Raw genomic sequence first — 7,972 nt, 5'->3', positions numbered from 1 at the left:
GATGAGGAAAGTGTAAATGTTCTACCTTTATTGTTTGGCATCATACTTCTGCTTCTGGATAACACTTCTTATTAAGAGAATAATGTCAACCCAGCATATGGTATCTGTGATTAACTGCTCACCCAAGAAATGTTCCATGGTATACTGGGTTTCTGAACATCCAGTACAATTGTCAGCCTAGTAAGACAGAGTTTCTATTGGTTCAAATCTATGTCTCAGCATTAATCCCTGTTCGCAACCCTACATTTCTGAAGGTTCCACTTGGAAGCCAATGTGAGTACCAGGTATTGGCATCAAAATGTGAGCATTTCAGCTCTGGAGCTGTAAAAGTGTCCTGACTTATGGGGAATTCAGGCTACCAAGAAGAGCTCTGCTCAGCCATGATAGGAAAAGTGACCTAATTTTAGGGAATCCAGGCAACCCAGGTCAGCTCAGCCCTGAAAAGTAATGTGTTCTGAATTTTCAGACCACCTGAATATGGGGTGAGGTAGGGTATGATCTCCCTGAAGGATATAGCAATCCTGGACCTCTCCCTGAGAGCCGTTGAAGCTGAGTTCTGCTCTGTCCCTTCAACGGAGCATCCCAGTAGAGCCAACTGATTTTTTCCTTGGCTCACCACTTCTTCAGGTACAGTCTTCTAAAAACAACCTCCCACCCTGCTCTGTTGAAAAGTTCTTCTTTTCTCTGCTACAGCTTTGCAAGGTCCACATAAGAAAACATCCCAGCAAGTTTCTCCTGTTCTTGCTCAGTCCCCCTAAAGGGATGTCTCAGAAAGTTCTTCTTTTTTAAAATTAAACTTTTATTTAATTTAAAAACAATATTATTTTACATAGCAATTCCATTTTCCTTTTCCTCCCTTCTGTCCTCCCACTGCCCCACCTTTGCTGAGCCTACCCCTCCATCTACTTCTCAATGAGGCTGAGATCTTCCATGGAAGGTCATCAAAATTTGTCACAACATTTGGAGCAGGCTCTCCTTCTGAGAATCTAGGTTGAGAGAGTAGCCCTACATAGGGAGTAGGCTCTCAAAGTCCATTCATGCACTGGAGGGAAATACTGGTGCCACTGCAAGAGGTTACATAGAGTGCTACAGCCCTCCAAATGGCACCCATGTTCAGGGGTCCTGGTTTTATCCTATGCAGGTGCCCCATCTGTCAGACTGGGATTCATGAGCTCTGACTTGCTAAAATCAACTGTTTCTGTGTGTTTCCCCAGAATGGCCTTGATCCCTTTGCTCATCATTCCTCCCTCCCTACAACTGGATTCCAGAGTTCACTTCAGTACTTCTCTGCTTCTACTTTCATCAGCTACTGGAAGAAGGCTCTAGGATGGCATTTAAGGTAGGCATCAATATCATTACAGGAAGGGCTTTTAAGGTAGGCTCTCTACTGTTAGGTAGTTTCTTAGTTTTGTTTTTCCTTGTGGATTCCTGAACATTTGCTAAGTGCCATACTTCTATTTAAGTTCATAAAGGGTATCTCTATTAAGTACCCCTTTCCTGAGTCTCTTACACTGTTCCTCTCCACCTCATCTTCTCTGAACCCTCAATTTCTTTTTCCCCTCCCCACCTCCAGTCCTTTCTCCTACCTCTATCACCTTTTCCCAAAGCTCCCAAATGACTCAGAAGAATTTGTTCCTTTGTCCTTCATGGATGATACATTTATGTCTCTCTTAAAGACCTCCATGTATAATAGGTTCTCTGGAGTTGTAGATTGTAGGAAGTGAATTGTCTGTCACAAGGGTATAATGAATGATATAATTTCCTTTTGCTTTTTAAAAGAAAACAATTTACACAAATCTCTGATTTTGGTTTAACTGAACATTTTAGAAATAAATAATCTTGATCTCCCATAAAGCAACTTACCAATATAGCAAAAGAAACCAAGGAAAACAATTTCTTTCTGCAAAGTGGGGTAGCCAAATCCTGGCTACAACATATACATGGATATGTTATATTCAATCTTTGAAACCTCATGCAATGGGGAGCTTGGTTGGGATTAACCTGTACCTATATGACTCCAGTCTAATTAGGAAAGAGTTGTCAAGGACAAACAAAAATCAACAGAGGAGGACAAGTGATAAGAGCAAAGACACAACCATTGAATCTATCTCTAGAGAAATAATACAATTTTGACCATTGTGTGGTAGGAAGAATTATTTTCCCAATATGTAAAGACAGACCAATAGTACAGGTGGAAAAAGTAAGGATTCTCAGTTAATCTACATCATTCTCCTTTTTTATAACCAACAAAGTCTTTTGCAAAGACAAGACTATCAAAAGACTCTGCCAGATACAGCTGTCTTTTTCCCTTTTGGAATGCTCATCTCATTTTCCACGAAAGCATGACAGTTATGTCATCTGCTCTGCAAGCATAAGTGCAAAGAAAGAGGGGTGAGGGCTTTTGGGACTGTGGTAGGCCTGAGGACTGAGCTGCCCAAACAACCACAGCTGAGCAGAGATTAATGGACTACAATGTTTTTATTCAAACAGAAACACCACAGAATCACCAAATTGACTGTAAATTTTTTCTTCACTTCATATTATCTTTGGTTAACAGAGATGAATGTACGCACAAAGATAAGAAGAGGTTTTTATCCTCTGGATCTCCAGTTAGAGATAATAGATAAGTCACCCACATACACTGGGATCTGAACTCTTAAACTGGTTCTCTACAGTAATAACAATTGCTTTGGAAAAATGAGTCAGCCCTCCAATTCCAACACACTGAGTTTGGAGGAATCAAAATGTGTTCATTCTTGTGTGAGTCTCTTGTAAGCAAATTTATGTTTGTGTCCTCCTTTTCTCTAAATCCTTGATCATATGTTCTCCTTAGTTTAGTCCACATTGGTTCCCCCAAGAACCCTGTTGTGATGAGCATGGGGTCAAGAACTAAGCAAAATCCCACTATTTAAATAATTGGACAGAAAGCAAAAGAGTACACCAACTGAATATTTTATGATAAAAATATAGTACTCCCCCTATCCCTAAATGTCATTCAACTCATTTACAGTGGTATTAAAGTCCTGAGTCCCCAGGGTGTCTTTCCAGATTCTCTGTAAATGCTAAATAAGCCCCCCCACTCTATCAAGGTGTCCTTGGTAACAATTGTAGCTGATGCTTCTTGAATACACCTGTAGGTCAGAGCTGAGAGAGTCCGAAGATTGCCTCAGGCATTTGGAATAGGACTCCAGTAAAGAGCAGTGAGTAGAAGCCAGGGAGCTGTATGCTTTATCCACCAAATGGAAATCTGAGCCCACCATTGTCTTCCAACATGAAGTTTCATAGACCTCTGAAATATGAGGTGTAACAAAATCCAATGCCTGGGTTTTCAGCTGCCATGCACTGAGCATGTTAGCCAGGATGAGAGTGTTGGCAGAATTCTCCATCGAGAGGTCCCTGCACAGGCTATCCACACACATGATCTTCAAAGGCTCCAGGCCATACTTGTCAGCAGCTGCCAGCACAGTGTCTGCCATGCTGTGGAGGTTTGGTGCCTTTCTGGTGTAAATGAATCCCATCATTTCCTTGAAACCTTGCAATTCCTGATCATTGATCTCAACACAATTTGTTCTGCTCTCCTCAGAGTTGCTATAATGGTGTTGTCATCATGGAATTCCTGGCCAGCTACCATTAGGCAGATGTCAGTGAAAAGGGAATTGTCCCACATCTCTCCTAGCTCATCTGCCATCATGCATATTGGAACCTGGATCTCTGTCATCGTTCTCTATTCAGTGAGAGTGAAGGAATGTTTGATCAAGGCCACATTACAGAGGAGAGTGTGCTCGTTTTTTTTGGGAGAAGCCAAGGCTCCTGGAACAAGTGGAAATAACACAGAATGATATTTTTATTTTTATTTTTTTTTTTTTTTTTTTGTTCTCTGCTTTGATTTTGAATGAATCTAAAGAATCTTGGGCTCTTGGTGCATTAGGTTTTCATACATCCTCATCTTTCCACCCATGGCAACGTCCTTTCCTTGTGATTTTCTATATTCTGTTTGCAAGAACTACTCTTTTGTCCCTTTCCTACATCATTGCTCTGCAACTGAAAGTCTTTCAGTAAACTATAATTGTCAAAACTTATGTGAGTTAGGATTTCTAGATATACAGAGATGTATCTAAGATAAATAGGAATTCTTCAAAACTTTCAAAGACCTACAGATAATGTCATTTAAAATGGTTTATGACTTTTCTTGACAGTAAGACATAACTGCTCTTGGCAACACAACCTGTGTCAGAAAAGAAGATGGACATCAAAGTAAATCATTATGGTGTTTACTCCCAAATGGCAAAACTTGCCATTTGGGCAAAATACTGCTCCTGTCTGAACTGTTCATATTTATCCTGTATAAACAGACATGCAGGACCCACAGGAAAGTGACTGTTGATAGAAGGTGGACAGTGCCTCAGGGTTCCTGCTTCATGGAAGATTCTGCCAGAACCATTGCAGAACAAAGAGAAAAATGACAGACAAACTGCCAATACAGGTGGACTGTTTAAAGTTTTCTGCTTTGCTGAGGAGTCTGCCAGACACACTATGGCCTATAGGCTGAAGATAGAACATTACAGAAGAAATTCAGGTGACTGACCAGGAAGCAAGTTGACTCTGTCATTTCTAGAGTTTATGCATTATCGTTCTGTGATCTTTGATGGACTTGGAGAGAGATATTTATGGTTATAGTTTCTTTCATTTGAGATAAGAGTTAATTTACATATAGGACTGTAGATTAACAAGGATAGAATAGATGATACAATATATAAACCTTGCTAAATGTTAATGTACGAAATATTGTTAACTGTGATTCTTATGTGACAAATGTTGTATGATGTATTATGCTATGCTAAGTTTAAAACCCTTCTTTTTATTTTAGACAGAAAAGAGGGGATAATGGGAGATATCATTCTGCAAATATGTTTCTCTTATTTTTAAATGAATAAAGCACTGTTGAACAATAGGAAAGACTGATTGGTGGTACTAGGAGACAAGGAGGAAAGAGGAAGCAAAGGGGAGGAGATCCAAAGTAGAGGATAGAGAGAAAACACGAGCCTTCCTTTCCAGTAAAATGAGACTACATGGAAATACAAAGATTGATATAAATATGTTATTATTTAAGACAGATCTAGCTGATAACCAACTATTAACTGGCCTACAGCTTTATATCTAACACAGTGTCCCTTTGTGGTATTTAAGGGTGTTTTGGCAGTGGGACCAGCCTGGAAAGGAAAACCCTACTCAAAACAAAGTGTGGCGCTTCCTCATGTGCTTTCTGGTTCATTTTCACTGTCGAATCTTCATCCAGTACCTGATGGAATCTGATGTAGAGATAGATGCACAGCTAAGCACTGGCCAATCTCCTGCAGTCACCCAGTCTTACAGAAGGAGGAGGAGTGAGAAAGTGAGCAAGGAGGTAAAGACCTTGGTGGGGAAACCCACACAAACAGCAGATCCAAGCAAGATTCGAGTGGGAGCTCAGTGCCTAAAGGCTGACAGCTGGAGAGCTTCATGAGACTGAACTCGGCCTCAGGGACTGTGGGTGACAGTCGGGTGGCTTGGGCAGTTTTGGGGACCACAACCAGCAGAAACAGAGTCCATCTCCTGTGGAGAGATCCCTTGCTAAGCCTAGGTACAGTAGGGAAGCTCTTTATCTGGTCTCAAGTGATGTCACTTACTATGCTGATTCCCCACTTGGGAGTTTGTCATCCAGATGAGTGAATTGGGAGTGGGGTTGGCAGAATGTGGGCATTCCCGCCGGATTGAAAGAGAACTGGGATTGGGATGTAAAATGATGTCGGTGTAAAAATTTTAAAGATAAAACGAGAGCAATAAATTAGAGGAAAATGAGAAAAAGCCAAGTAATTGGCCACTAATTGAGAAACTGGGAATCTACTCTGTCAGCGTGACCGGAAGGAGAAGAATTTAGGATCCTCTTTTCTTCTCTTAGCACGATAAGCACAAGACAATCCTGGTTCCTGAACTGACTTCTTGTGTTGTAAACTAACATCTTGACATTCAGAGCACTGCAGTGGGAAATATTCTGCTCCAGTTGAACTAGGTAGCTCAACTTGCAGCAGGAACATTGGAGACAGAGGGATGGACCCACCCTAACCCTGACCTTGAGGCCAGAAGAACAACACACCTTTAGTCCTCTCCTTGATCTTTAGTGAGGCCACACCCTCTGGGAGGAGCCAATATAGGCACATACACAGAGAAAGGTCTTCCTCTTTGCCCACTGGCCTTCGCCTTGAAGCAAGTCTGTTCCTTCACTGGCATTAGCTACTAATTTTCTGAATTCCTGCTAATACTGAAGACCAGCAGACAAGGTAGGTCTATCCCACCTTACTGAGTAAGTACTGCAGTTTAGACTTGTATCCCAGAGTCCTTCTCATAAATCCCTTTCCTTCATACAGGCAGAGGTTGGAGATATCTATATCTATATCAATATCTATCTATATCTATCTATCTATCTATCTATCTATATATATATATATATATATATATATATCTGCTCTAGAGAAGCTTCGTACAACAAATTTGATTTATAAAATGCTGGAAACCATTCAACAGCTGAGTATGACCTAAGATTCAATCTAGACAAGTAAATGGAGGGATGTAACCCTCCCAAGTATCTTAAAATGTCTTCTCTAGAAAAAAATATTGACATCTGGAGAGAAAATTTCAGAGACGGCCGAGTCTCCTGCCCCATAGTGGTGGGGAGAAAGAGCAAAGCAGAAAGTAGAATTCTGAAATCTCTCTGTGGTAATATATAGTTTCAGATATATTAAAGCCTTGTAAATAGTTTAAGATATCCTAGAGCCATACAAATGGCAAATCAGCAGTACTGTTGAAAGCTAAGCAGACAACTTTTCATCTGAGCACTGGGGAGACAAACACACATGGTTCTCTCTATGTTCAAGTCCAAGCAGGGCTACACCCGAGACGGGAGGAGTCTAAAATGGTAAGCGAGATCTTGGGCTTGATCTTAGAACTAGAGATGTAGAAAAGATAGGAGCCAGGTCTTGTGTAGTCAGTAAGAGTCTCAGTCTCAGTCTCAGGATTATCTCCAGGAGCTGAGGAGAGGAAGCCTTCTGATGCTTGGGGAGAGCTCATGGGCACTGAGGTATGCAAGAGATAGCAGCTTGGTGGCTTTGTCTCTCCTGTTTTCAGCTTGAAGTACTAAACCCAATATCAGTGGCTAGCTCCTGTATTTTATTTATTTATTTATTTATTTATTTGTGTGTGTGTGTGTGTGTGTGTGTGTGTGTGTGTGTGGTTGTTGATAGCTGTAATTGTGATCCCCCAGCTTGAAGACAAATGTCCTACTTTTTCATTTTGAATGCAGGTTAACCTTCAAAGGACCACAAGCAGATAAGTCCGGGGACATGGCAGCCTAGTGCCAGTTGTGTTTTGTTATTGGTTTGAAGAGATCACTGGACCTAGAGAAATGTCCAGAGACGTACAAGACTGAAACCAACAAACAATTTAAGCTACAATGGAAATGCTGCCATAAATGTCCTTTCTTGATAATGAGATTGATGTCTAACTCATTCACCATCATGGACCCCTCATCTAGTAGTTGATGGAAACAGGAGCAAACACCCATAGTAAGCACTGAGCCAAAATAGAACACATATGCCGAGAGGAAGACAAGACCATGCTGCAGAAACACAAACACAGCTGACCTGAACAGGGAGGGAGCTAATAGTCCCCCCAGAGTGATAGCTGGGAATCCAGCATGGGACAGTTTAAGACAACTTGAACATGGGTCTCAGCTAAAAGTATTCTAACAGACCTTAGACAGTGAGAACCAGGATGTATTCCTGGTGCACAAAAGGACTTTGGGGGCACATCCCCCATGGAGGGATATTCCCTTAACCTAGAGACATGAGAGAAGTCCTAGTCCTTACTCCAAATGACTTGACAGACGTAGCTGAACCCTCTTGGAGAGCATCACCCTACATGTGGGGTTAGGGGGCAT

This window comes from Phodopus roborovskii, unplaced genomic scaffold (genome assembly GCF_943737965.1).
Source record: "Phodopus roborovskii unplaced genomic scaffold, PHOROB, whole genome shotgun sequence".
Taxonomy (NCBI): Eukaryota; Metazoa; Chordata; class Mammalia; order Rodentia; family Cricetidae; genus Phodopus; species Phodopus roborovskii.
The sequence above is the reverse complement of the archived record's forward strand: the minus strand, read 5'-3'. Positions refer to the sequence as shown.